The sequence below is a fragment of the Camelus dromedarius genome, chromosome 6 (genome assembly GCF_036321535.1).
Source record: "Camelus dromedarius isolate mCamDro1 chromosome 6, mCamDro1.pat, whole genome shotgun sequence".
NCBI lineage: Eukaryota > Metazoa > Chordata > Mammalia > Artiodactyla > Camelidae > Camelus > Camelus dromedarius.
In genome coordinates this window covers 45,416,134-45,429,242 of record NC_087441.1, presented here as the reverse complement: position 1 = coordinate 45,429,242, position 13,109 = coordinate 45,416,134, and the positions used below count along the sequence as shown (strand labels likewise).

Here is a 13,109-nt window from a genome sequence, read left to right as displayed (position 1 = left end):
TGGCTATGCTGGGTCTGCCTAGTAAATAGGCAGCGATTTAGCAGTTAGTAAATGCGATACTTATTATCTAGAGGACCTGGTTTTATTGTGTAATTGTAACCTTATGTAAGGAGGAGATCTGAAAAGTCAGGTAGTTTCAAATGTGTCTAATGAAAGCTTCTGTTTGTTAAGTCCTAATGCATATGGTACATATGTGAACGAATATAGAGTAGATAGATCAGCATCTCTTTTGTAGTATTTGAGTTTCTTAGTTTCTTAAGTTTCTTAGTTTCCTGTAGCTTCTTAAGCCCACCAGATCTTTTTTTGTGTGTGTGTGGATTTATTCATTTGCTATAGACTTCACTAATAAGTTGACAATAGAGTCTGAACTGCTAAAATAAGAATTTTAGAAGGTAGGAGAAAACTGATTAAATTTTTAGGTAACTTACTTAGGAAAAGAAAATTTAAAATATGTATATGCATACAAATTATGGGACTTTGAGAAGAGAATATTGACATTAGGCCAGCTATTCACCCTGCAGTGGCCTCTAGGTGTTCAAGTGAAAGGAAGAGTCATACGTATCTCATTTAAAATCAAAGGCCTTTAAAAATGATTAAGTTTCCTGAGAAGGCATTTTTTTAAAAAATTAACTGTACCACAATTGAAAAGCAAACAAATAAGCAACCCATTTAAAATATGGGCAGAAGAACTGAACAGACATTTTTCCAAAAAAAGGAAATGTAGATGGCCAACAGGAACATGAAAAGCTGCTCAACATCACCAATATCAAGGAAATGCAAATCAAAATCACAGTGAGGCACCAGCTCACACCTGTCAGAATGACCATCATTAAAAAGAACACAAATAATAAATGCTGACAAAGACGTGGAGAAAAGGGAACCCTTGTGCACTATTGGTGGGAATGTAAATTGGCGCAGCCACTGTGGAAAACAATATGGAGGTTTCTCAAAAACCCCAAAACAACCACCACATGGCCCAGCAGTTCCACTCCTGGGCACATACCTGAGAAAAACAAAAACATTAATTCAAAAAGGTACATACACTCTGCTGTTAACAGCAGCACTATTTACAATTGCCAAGATATGGAAGCATCCTAAATGCGTATCAATAGATGAATGGATAAAGAAGATGTAGCACATATATGCAGTGGAATACAACTCACCCATAAAAAGAAGGATATTTTGCCATTTGTGGCCCTTCATTAACTTTTTTTTTTTCTTTTTTGCCCTTCAAAACCCAGAATTTTATAACTGGCATAAACATTTGCATTGCATTAAAAACAACAAAATACCTAGAAATAAACTTAACCAAGGAGGTTAGCTATACTCTGAAACTGTAAAACATTGATGAAGGAAATTGAATATGATACAAAGAAATGGAAAGATATCTTGTGCTCATGGATTGAAGGATCAACATTATCAAAATAAGCCCACCAAATCTTTAACATTAAAAAAATCCCAAACATCTAGTGTAATTTGAATAAAACATATGTAAAAAGCTTTAATTTTGAAAAAGGAAAATTCGGACTGTTAGGTTTTCCAACAATAGAACTTTATTAATATGTAGAGTTCTTGATTATAGCATATGTAAGTTTAAGGTATACAGTGTTATGATTTGATACTTGTATACATTGCAAAATGATTACCATAATAAAGTTAGTTAACATCTATATCCCCTCACATAATTACTATTTCTTTTTGTGGTGAAAACATTAAAGATCTACTGTTTCAACAACTTTCAAATATATAATATTGTATTGTTAATTATAGTCTCTATGCTGTACATTAGATCCCTAGAACTTATTCATCGTATAGCTGGGAGTTTGTATTCTTTGACCAATACTTTGCCATTTCCCCTACCCCTACAGCCCCTGGTAACCGCCATTCTATGAGTTAGGCTGTTTTAAAATTCTGCGTATAAGTGAGAATATACAATATTTTCTTTCTCTGTCTGACTTATTTCAGTTAGCATATATGGGCATTTGATTTTGTTTTTGATGTAGATGTTTAAATACTCATTATAGTGGACTTCAAAAAAAAATTGTACTCCTAAGAAACTTTCTCTAAGGGTAAGCCATAATGTTAGAATAAAATACCAGCATTATTAATCAATGAGAAGAAATTGTGGAAGACTTTTAGGCTGTTTCACCTACATATGTAACAATGTTTTCTCTAATAAAAATTTGAAAAAGTTATGAGCAGATGACCATCCTATATGAGCAACATACTATGAAGAATGAGCATCTACGACTACTTCACTTTTGTTATCAAATAAAACTTACAGCCAGGTTAATCTGAGACATTTAATGTATGCATAATTGTTATTGTGCTATGAGGTAATTAGGCATAAATGGTAAGTGGTTCATGTAAATCACTATAATTAGAATTACTTTTACACAGCCAAATCAAGCATTTCTAGAGCCATGGAAGGAGAGAATTAAACAGAGTGTGGAGCTATTCTGAAAATCTCTGTTTCCATTAATCAGGGGGTTGACAGCAGCCAGGTTTTTTCATCTCTTGGGAGGAGACATCATAGCCAAAGAGACCTGGGAGTTAGGGAAGGGGAGAAGGGACAAAATTCCTTTTCTTTTTCTCCTGCTCTCCGCAAATAATTGTTTTCCCCTAATGAGAAATTATTATTTCCAACTTTCTCTTACAACCTACCATCTTTTATTTGGATACCTCTCCTCACCCTCCCAAGACCAATGTACATAGCAGGTAGAAGACCTATGCTGCCTTAAATCCAGGTGCTCCTAGCACCTGGAGGCCGTGAGCAGGCTACCTGGAATGCTGGGCTGTGGACTTTTCTCTCAGGAGATGCAGGAGACCTAGTTATCTGGATCCCTTCAGTTATTTACCCAAGACTAGGCAGTTTGCTGTTTTCTCTCAGTTCCTCCCTTCTCCTCCAGCTAAGGGAGTCAGCACTTACTCTCTCTGTTCCTCTTAGAACTGGCATTTCCTATAGGTGAAGTAGGTTGAGCCATGTGATTTAGGTAAAGCTTCCCTGATTCCTGGAACTTTATCCTTTAGAACATCATAAGCAACATTGAATACAAAATAAATGCAAAAAAGATGAGAAATATTTTTAAATGAATATTTTCTTCTACAAAATTTTTATGAAAACTGAAGCATTATGTCCTGGCTCAATGATGGCATTATCTGTAAGGAAGTGAGATTGGGAGTCAAACTACATTGTTTTTTTTGAGAACTAACACATGCCAAAGACTCATTTAAAGTCTGAAATTTGAGAAGCAGAGTGTAATGGGCCTGCTTTAGTCTCCAGAATAATTAACCAATATATTCAATTACATTTTAAGTTTCGTAATGGTTCTAAGAGGTAAAATTATGCCATCAACATAGACGATAATTTTTTTTTACTTTTTTCTTCCAGTTTTAATGAGATATATTTGATATAGAGCAGTCTTGAAGGGTCAGATTCCAAATGTGGGTATATACATCAAAATTAACAACATAAAACTCACAAAAAAATTAAAATATGTATCTATTAACTATTTGCTCCTGAAAAGGATCAACATCACTATGTTTAAAATCCTTTTTTCACATGTTAAAAAAATCGATTAAAAATATATTTAAGTGGGATCAATATCACTATGTTTAAAATCCTTTTTTCACATGTTAAAAAAATCGATAAAAAATATATTTAAGTTACTTTCACATATGTCTTATAATTAAGATGCTACTCTTGGCATATAAAATGGCTTTGTTATTTCAAATGCGTCCAGTTTCCGAATTGGTCATATAACAGTTTCAGTATTACAGAAATTCAGTATTATTCATATAATAATGGACTGTTAATCAAATTAAATGCAATGTTTACTATCTAGAGAGAATAATAAAATATAAACAATGCACTCAAGATTAACATTTGAATAAACTTTGTGAAATACTTCTGAGAATTATTATCCTATAAAACTTCCATTAGTGGAAAAGTATATCACTTAAGTAACAGCAATTTTTGAAATTAAAGTTGAGAACTTAAAATTACATATGAAGAGAGACAAAAAAAAAATTCAAGTTTCTTCTCAGATTCAGAATGTTCAGTGGTAGATTTGTGTGAAGATTGAATCAACCCTAAAGGTAATTCTTTATACTTTTCAGGATGTGGGAATGATGGGGGAAATTCTAGCACATAGGAGAGGAAAATCAGATTAGATTAGATAGTAGGCTAGAAAAATCCCTTGGCAGAAAGTATTTATGGAGAAGGAAAACAGAAGTCTCCATTTAAAGACTTGTTCACTTGGATCCACTGGCAACAAGGACTTGGAGTAGAAGTAGGGAGGAAAGTGTGGTAGCAAGTGTGAGAATCTGAGTAGAGGGCAGTGGAAAGATCTCTTTTTAGATATGGCCGACCATTTGGTTGAAGGGCATTGCTCTGTTTGGAAAAACCACATGATATGGTAAATTTTGATATGTATTCTAGTAATTTCATTCTTCTTGTAAAGTTACCAGTCAACTAATCTAGTTATGAGTTGTTTAGATTATTTTTCAGTTGTTTTTCAGTAAAATCTATTTTAGCCTGAAGTTCAGAGTTCTTCACCAGTTGCCTCCACATTTGCTATTACTAAAGATTCTCTATGAAGGTGGCTTCTTTTAAGGGTAACTAAAAGAAATTATATTCTCTTTTAATAATGTTAAACTTTTCAAGAGTTAGATATTTGCCCTCAGTTAGTTTCTTAAGTTGAATAGTAATTCTGATTTTGCTTTATATAATTGATTTTTAACTGAGTGAAAACCTCTGTTTGGAAATGAGAGAACTATAAGAAAAACTGAGCAATTCCAACCCATGCCATCATCTCCTATGGAGATATGTAGATTTTAGGACCTGAACACACATTTCAGGCTACATTGCCACAGCCATGTGCTTCAGGACAAGCCTGAGGCACAGCTCCAAGGCTATCCATAGCTCCTTCATGGCAATGAAGACCACCACAGAGCTGCCTTCAGTTGCCTTTGCCTCAGTGAACCACAGAAAGCCCCCACAAGTATTTCTCCCTGTAGCACACTCCCACCTGGCAAGGGTGGCTTGTTAGCAGAGCAGATACAGGTGGTGCTGTCTTGCCTCCAGTTACCTCCCATTCAGTGCACTCTCTACAATATATCAAGAATGATATTTCTAACAGATAGGGCCATTGTCCTGCTTAAGGCTTCTTGGTGCCCTCCAGAGAAAGTACAAACTCTTTAGCGTATTCTACAAGGTCCTTGAGAGCCTGGTTCCTGCTTCTTGCCAGCCTCATCTGTCTTTGTTCTCTGCTGGCAATAAAAGTACCAGCTATGACAAGCTACTTGAACATCCTTGGACACAACTGGAATCTACTTTTGCCTCTGGGTCTTTGCCAAGGCTATCCTTCACCCCTCCGACCCTTTTACTATGACCCATCTCATTTTGCCTACCTGTTGACCACATGCTTCTTTAGTAAATACTGTGCCACTGTTTTCTGGCCCTCTAGGTTTGCAGAACCTATCTCACTGCCTGGTACAAAGTAAGTGCTCAATGCCCAATCCATGTTTCTGTAATAAATGAAAAAAATATGAAGATTTGAATGAATAACAAAGTCATCACTGAAGATTCATGAAATAATCTGCTGACTCTAAAGGCAGTTGTCTTGGTGGCTATTAGCCTGTCCATGTGTCTGTGTGAGAGTAAGATGTCTCTGTGAGTTCCTAACTTCACTTGTTTCTCTGTGGATGTGTTGGTGTTCTCATTTCCTCCATAATGTCAATTCTTTGAAAATCCTGGAGAAGCCTGGAAGGCCACTTTAATCCCTTAAATTCAGAATCTCTGCTGGATTCAGACTGAGGGATATTTTCCACATCCTTCTTTTGATTAACTCCAGGTCAGTCTGAGAATTATGCTTTTGTCCTGGACATCCCTCTGGACAAGCAGTGAGCTGGAGTAGATCGCACCTAGCATAGCTTCAATCAAGCTGGTTCAGAAATCAAATATCATTCAAGAGTGAGTAAATGTGGAAAGATTTGCTGAAGAACCTACTGCCTGTCATTTGTTTCCCACTAACAGATATAGACACTCAGAAATGCTTGTTGCTTGAATGCATACAGCATTAAAAAGTCATTTACATCTTCAAACTCTTACAATCAGAAATTGAGCCATTTCTTACGCTAGTTGTTTTAGAGGCTTAAACTCCCCTCCCCCCACTTGCTAGTTATTTAGATACTTAAAAGGCTTAATTATACTAGTAAACTAAGCAAATTGGTGTACTTTAGGTTACACGGGTTCTTTTGCAAATCAGCTGAAGGCGTTTAAAAAAAGATTTTCATTTAAAGAGAATTTATGGGTGCTAACATATAGTTCAGTTCTTTAGTTTTTAAAGAACTTCTTAGAAACCTGAAGTGATCTACTTTTATCAAAAAGTGGTCTATGTTGAGAATGATATAACGCTAGTTTTTAAAAGATGTAATTATACTCAGCATTCCAGCTGGAATCATTGTCTCTGATTCTGTCATTTTGGGAGATAATAATGGAATGGTGAGGCGAGTGGGGGGAAACAGGAAGTATTACTGCATTTTAAACACATTGAAAACAATGTTTTTTATTTTAAAACTCCACCCTTATTATCTAATTGTCCTAATGGAAATTATGCTGGACTAGCAGGTGGATACACCAGAAAGATGAAGAACATGCTATTTTAACTATAACTTTGATGAGAATCACCTTGGATTATTGTTTAATGCTAGAATTTTAATATCATAAGGAATAAAGGATAAAGTTAGAGTGATCAAATCAAAATATTTGGAATGATGGTTGACCAGTGTTTACTTTGCAGATGTTAAAGGAATAGTTTGGAAAGCAATTGTCTAAAATGCAAATATGCAGATACTTTTGGAATAATTTTAGACTTAGTTCAAAAGTAAAAGTAATACAGTAATTAGTTGCCTTACCAAATTTTGGTTTTTGTTTTTCCCAACTTTTTATTTTGAAAAATTTCAACCATATGCTTAAAACCACTAGTGGGTAACATTTTGCCACATTTGTTTTCTGTCTCACTCTCAATAGTTTTTCTTTTTTGGGGGGTGGAGGGAGTAATTAGGTTATTTATTTACTTATCTATCTATCTATTTGTTTATTTATTTTTAATGGAGGTACTGGAGATTTAACCCAGGACCTCATGCATGCTAGGCATGCACTCTTATCACTGGGCTATACCCTCCTCTCCTCGGTAGTTTTTCTTTAATCATCTTAAGGTAAGTTGTAACATCATAACACTTGACCTCTAAAAACATCATTATGTATCTCCTAATAAGGACCTTCTCCTACATAACAGTATTACCATTATCACACCCAAGAAATTTGACATTGATGTAATGATACCTAAAATAGGGTCACCCAATTTAGCAAATACAAATACAGGATTTCCAATTAAGCTTGAGTTTCAGATAAATAATGAATAGGTTTTTTAGTATATGTATGTCCCATGCAATATTTGGGACAAAAATTACTTAATGTCAATCTGAAATTCAAATTTAACTGGGCATCCTATATTTTACATGGCAATCCTAATAACTTCAGATTTCTCAATCCCACTTCAAATTTCTTCAGTTATCCCTCAACTGTTCTTTTAACTGAGTGTATGTGTGTATGCATTTGGTTCCAGGATTCATGCTTTACATTTGATTTTGTCTAATAAAATTTTGGTAGAATAATTATCAGGTTTTTAAAAAATATAAACCACATGTTCAAAGATTCTTTGTGTAGAAATGGGCTTTTATGTATATAAAAGTTAAAACATAAATTTTTACTAAGCTTAGTGATTTGGAGTGCATCACCAAATGTATAACAACCAGGACCCCAAACACTTGTCACACCAGCACATTTCCTTATTGGACAATTGGTAATATAGTTACGTTGTTTAAAAATTTTTAAATCATTTTTCTGACATCTGTTTTTCTCATTATCCTCCCTTTTGATTTAGGTTATTATAGTAAGTCTCATAAACTTGAGATGCTCTCTTGGTTAGGTATATATGAGTTCAATTTTGTTAAGACTCCACATATCAGTTAATATGATATTTGTCTTTCTCTGTCTGATTTCTCTTAGCATAATGCCCTCCATGTTGTCATAAATGGCAGGATTTCCTTTTTTTTTAAATGGTTGAATAATATTTTTTTGTGTGTGTGTGTTTATACACATATATATACACACAAATATACGTATAACATTTTCATCATACATTCATCGTTCATCCATCATTGGACACTTGGGTTGTTTCCATGTCTTGGCTATTTATGAGCATTGGGGTACAGATATCTTTAAAAATTTTTACTTATTTTAAGTTTTTGGGAGGAATTAGGTTTTTAAGTTTATTTTATTAAGATAATTTGATTGATTGATTGATTGATTGATTGATTGATTGATTTAATGGAGGTACTGGAGATTGAACCCAGGACCTTGTGCATGGTAAGCACACACTCTACCACTGAGCTATACCCTCCCTGCTCCTTTACTCTTCTTGTGTTGTGGCTAGTGAGTCCTCTGGTGGAAGCACATCTGCTCCTCTCTAAATCAAACTTCTTCTTTTTTTTTTTTTTTAACATTTTTTATTGATTTATAATCATTTTACAAGGCTGTGTCAAATTCCAGTGTAGAGCACAATTTTTCAGTTATCAAACTTCTTAATAAAAAGGAAAAAACCCATATATATTTGGTAACAAATTAAAACATTATAAGGGAGTGCACAATTAAGTCCCTCTTATCACCTCTGTTCCCTTTCCAGAGGCATTCAGTCTTGTGGAGCCCTCCAGAAATTTTCTAAGCCTATACAAACAATTGGGTATGTGAATGGATGCCCACACATTCTTACTTCTTTTTTATATAGTGGGACCATAGCATACACACTGGTCTGTACTTTTTATTTTTTAACTTTAACACTATATCCAGGAGACAATCCCACATCAGACTTGCCTTCTTCTTATAAAAGCTACCTAATTCTTTAAAATTCCTTCATATAAATGTTCCACAATTCAATAGCTTTTGTTAGTGTTACAGTATTCTATCACATGAATATACTGATATCCTATCCTATTAATGGACTCATAACATATATTGTTAATGAACTGTACATGCATCTTTGTGTATATGCATGGGTACTCCTGTAGGATAAATTTATAGAAATGGAATTGTTAAAGGGTATGTGTACTTTACATTCTGATAAATAATGCCAAGTTGCCTTAAAGAGATTATAGCAATTCATATTTTTACCAGTTTCTGAGCCTTCCTGTCTCTCTATATCTTTGATAATACAGTATCCTCTCAGACTTTAGATTTTTGTCATGGTGATATTTCTTTATTATTTTAAGTCACACCTCTTATTTTGAATGAGATTAAGTATTATTTCAAATATTTAAGCCATTGTATTTGTTTTTCTTATTGATTTAAAAATCTCTTTGTTTACTAAGGAAATAAATTCTTGTCTGTAATAAATATTGTAATTTTTTTGCAATATATTATTTGCCTTTTACTTTTCTTAGCTTTCTTCCCCCCAAACAGAAATATTTAATTTCACTGCTTTTAATGTGTCTCTCTTTCCCTTATGGTTTTTGGTTTATGTCTTGCTTTTAAGACATTGCACTTTAAAGCTGTAAAAATAAGTTCATAGGAAGACATTTACAAAGATGTTGATGAGAAGGATTACAAGAAAAGTGAAAAATTTAATTTGATGGGCCATGGTTCTTAAGAAGGTGGTAGAGGAGGTAGGAACTAAGATCCAGAAATAAATAGAAGGTTGCATTGGAAGAGGAATCATCTTCCTTTGTCATAGGAGGGAGAGAGGGAAGGATGGGTACAGCTATGGGAGGTCGGGATTGCAATTTCATATGGAAAGTTGAAGGAGTTCCAACCCAATGCCTTCTGTTTTCTCTTTATGAAGAAGTAGACATCTACTGAAAGTAATGGGGGAAGTGTAGTTTAGTTTGAAGGGAGCTGAGAAGGTTCTAGAGAATCATTGCAGAGACAGAGAGTGAACTAACCAGTAAAACAGACTTGTTGACTGAATGGAGGGACACTCCTCAGAGCTTTCAGAGTATTCTTAGCAGTCTTCAAAAGTCCAGGTATACGTGAGGGAAGGTCAGTATCTTAGTATGAGATTTTTTCTATTTTTAGCCATCCTTCCATCATTTGTTTCTAATTTTATTCCATTATGGTTGCAGTACTGTGATTCTTTGGAATTTACTGAGGCTTCCTTTATGGCTTAGAATAAGGACTATCTTTGAAATTGTGTTCTACATTCTTGAATGTATTCTTGATTTGTTTGGTAGAGTTTTATAGATATAAAATAGTGTACTTTAGTGTTGTTCAGATCTTTGAGAGGATTGTGTCAAAGGTGTGGTGTTTCTTTTTTCATGGTCCACAGGTTTGGATGGAAGCAGATATCAGTATGTGAAGTTTGCAGTCTTCAGCGTGAGTGAGTGGGCTCTATGATTAGGCATGCAGAAGTAGGCAGTCAATGGGAACTCCCCTGTGCCCTGCCCTGTACCCAGCAGATAAGGAAACTGCAGGTTATACAGTTGATGTGGCTTACCCAGAGTCATACATCTAATAAGTAGCAGAACCGGAATTTGTACCCAGATCTTTTGGGATCAACTCTAATACTCTTCTGCTATATCTCTTATGCTTAGTGGTGGTAGGTGATAGTTTTCCTCTGTTTTCCAACATCATCCTTAAGGTTATTTACCATGTGCACAATCTATAATACAGTATCATTGGATCCTTATAAAAAACCCATTAGAGAAAGTGTCATCATCCTACTTCACAAATTCCCTAAGATATAAGTATCATGACAAATCTTACAGCTGGTCACTAGAGAAACTTATTCATGTTCAGATTTTTAAGTCTTTGTCTAGTGTTAAGTGTGTGTATTTTTGGGGTTGGGCGTGTATCAGAGTCCTGGCAGAAAACTGTTCAGAGTAGATGTTTCAAATAAAGACTGAATCAAGAGATGACTTAGAGAGTCATGGATGGGCAGGGCAGGCCTCAGGCAGCAAGTAAGGGATGGAGAAGTGGAGGAGGCTGACAAGAGCTAGAGCTGTGCTGTGAGGACCTAATTGTTCCTGAGGGATGCAGCTCTGCTAGTGACACAGCCCCAAAGTAGGGAGGAAACAGAGAATGACCCAGATTTCTCTCTACCCCCTCCCTCCTATCCCCTGAAAGTAGTGCCTCCCAGGGGCTGAGCCCTGCCAGGAACCAGCCAGCAAGGTTAGCCCCCTGAGGAAGAGAGCAGGCGGAGGAGGCATGTGGAGATGGGAGGACATTTGGGATGGAGAATCCCAGCACTGAGGAACTGTGCCAGGATGGAGTGCTCTGAGACATAAAAACACATTACAGGAAATTAAAACATTGAGAAAGGAAATTTAATGGACTTGAAAAATAGGGTAAACTGTGAGAAAGTGTAAACTAGGAGCATGTAAATGATGTGGGTTTCTGTGTGAGTTAGTTATTTTCAAGAAAACTGTGTGAACCTAACTTTCCTTGAATTCACTGCTATGAATAATTTTAAAACTTCTTTAGGACCCATTTTACAGCCTTCTAAATAGTCTTATTGTTCTCCGTTAAACCCCTGATTTTCCCCTTCAAATACAGATTTTTAAACCCCTGAAACAATTTCAGTAATTTTTGGAAGGCTGAAATTTTATTAGTAGAAAATTAGCTTGCTCTCCAGGTGAAAATTCTTGGAGTATATGTAGTATAGTTTAGATAGACAATATCTAACGTCTGTCATTAGAGGAGCGTCCATTTTGTTTATGTTTATTTAGAGTAAAATCTGCATCTTAAACAGTATGCCATACTAGATATTTGTAATCTGAGATGTTTGACGATCTTTTCCTTTGGTACTCTACAACCATATCTCAATATCATCTTCTAAATATTGCCATAAATATAATACAGTATAATATAAATTATATATGTAATATAATATTTGCCAAAGTGCTCTTTCAAAAATACATTGAACAAAACAGAAAATGGAACCAAGTGCGATATATATATTTTGCAGCATTGAGTTCTTCCCATGTCATATTTTCCCGCATCTTTGTTAAAATTTTGCCTTGAACTTCATTTATTCAGTATATTATTGATTATATCATGAGTAGGCCCAGGACTATTCCTGTGAAGTGTGTTGTGAAGAATTCTCAATTGACACTCCAGTTACTTAATATAGAAAGTTGCTTTCAAAAGATTTCTAATACATAGAATATACTTAGAGATTATTAGTTTCTATGTTTTCCAGTTTGAAGCTGTTTAAAATTATTGAGGAGGATAATGCTTTTTTTTTTCTGGCAAGTTGAAAATGGAATAACCAGTGTACAAGAATAGTTCATATGAGATATTAGAACAAGACAAATTAAGAGGTTTTAGCAGGAGTAGAATTTGTTTTCAATCGAGATTTAAGAATAGTTGGAGAATTAATGTACAGAGGAACACAGAGAAGGCATCCAGCTGGCAGAATCAAAGCAAAGAAGATCCTTTCGCTGAAACCATGGTAAAGGTTCTTCTGGAAGGGGCATGCTGGAGTCAGAGGCTGGATTTATAGAGAAAGCTGAGGGACAGCAAAGTGAGAGAGGTTTCTGAGGCATGTTGGAGTGACTGGACAGATTATAAAACAAAAGCATTATGTAGTAGATCCTGAAATTCAGCTTTTGAGGCTGTTTTCTGTCAAGATATTGACTGCTCTAGTTGGTGCTAAGTGGTAACCTTTGTCTGTTCTTACCCTCTGTGAGTTCTCTCGGCTCTGGCTTGCCTTGGTTTTTGCACAGGTGTCAAGGAGTTGTCATAGAGTTTGAAGGTTACTCTTCCAAGTGGGGCAAAATTCAGGATGTAATTTGGGTTGAAAATAGTATCAGGCAAAGAAAAGTTCCATTTTGTTTCTTCCTTAGAGGCCTTCATTCTCCTGTTTTGGTCTGGACTTGATTGCTTTCTAGACCTGCCTGTGCCACTGTGGTTCTGGAGCAACCCTACATCTTACCAGATCTTTCCTCCCAGGATCCTCTGTGTTTCCAGGAGCATAGGTGTTCCTATTTCTGTTGGGGAGATTTTTTGAGACTCTCTATGCATGGAATGTCAGTGTCCCATTTTTATGGGA

General features: G+C 35.3%; 1 protein-coding gene and 1 non-coding gene across 7 annotated transcripts in view; one reads left to right on the top strand and one right to left on the bottom strand.

Annotated features, from left to right (window-relative positions):
* Window positions 1-13,109, top strand: part of AFG1L (AFG1 like ATPase) — a 196,013-nt gene that overhangs the window by 38,009 nt on the left and 144,895 nt on the right. The gene's annotated exons all lie outside the window — the stretch shown is intronic.
* On the bottom strand, window positions 8,397-8,469 carry TRNAG-ACC (transfer RNA glycine (anticodon ACC)). The gene has a single exon. It is a non-coding gene; the product is annotated as a tRNA-Gly (tRNA).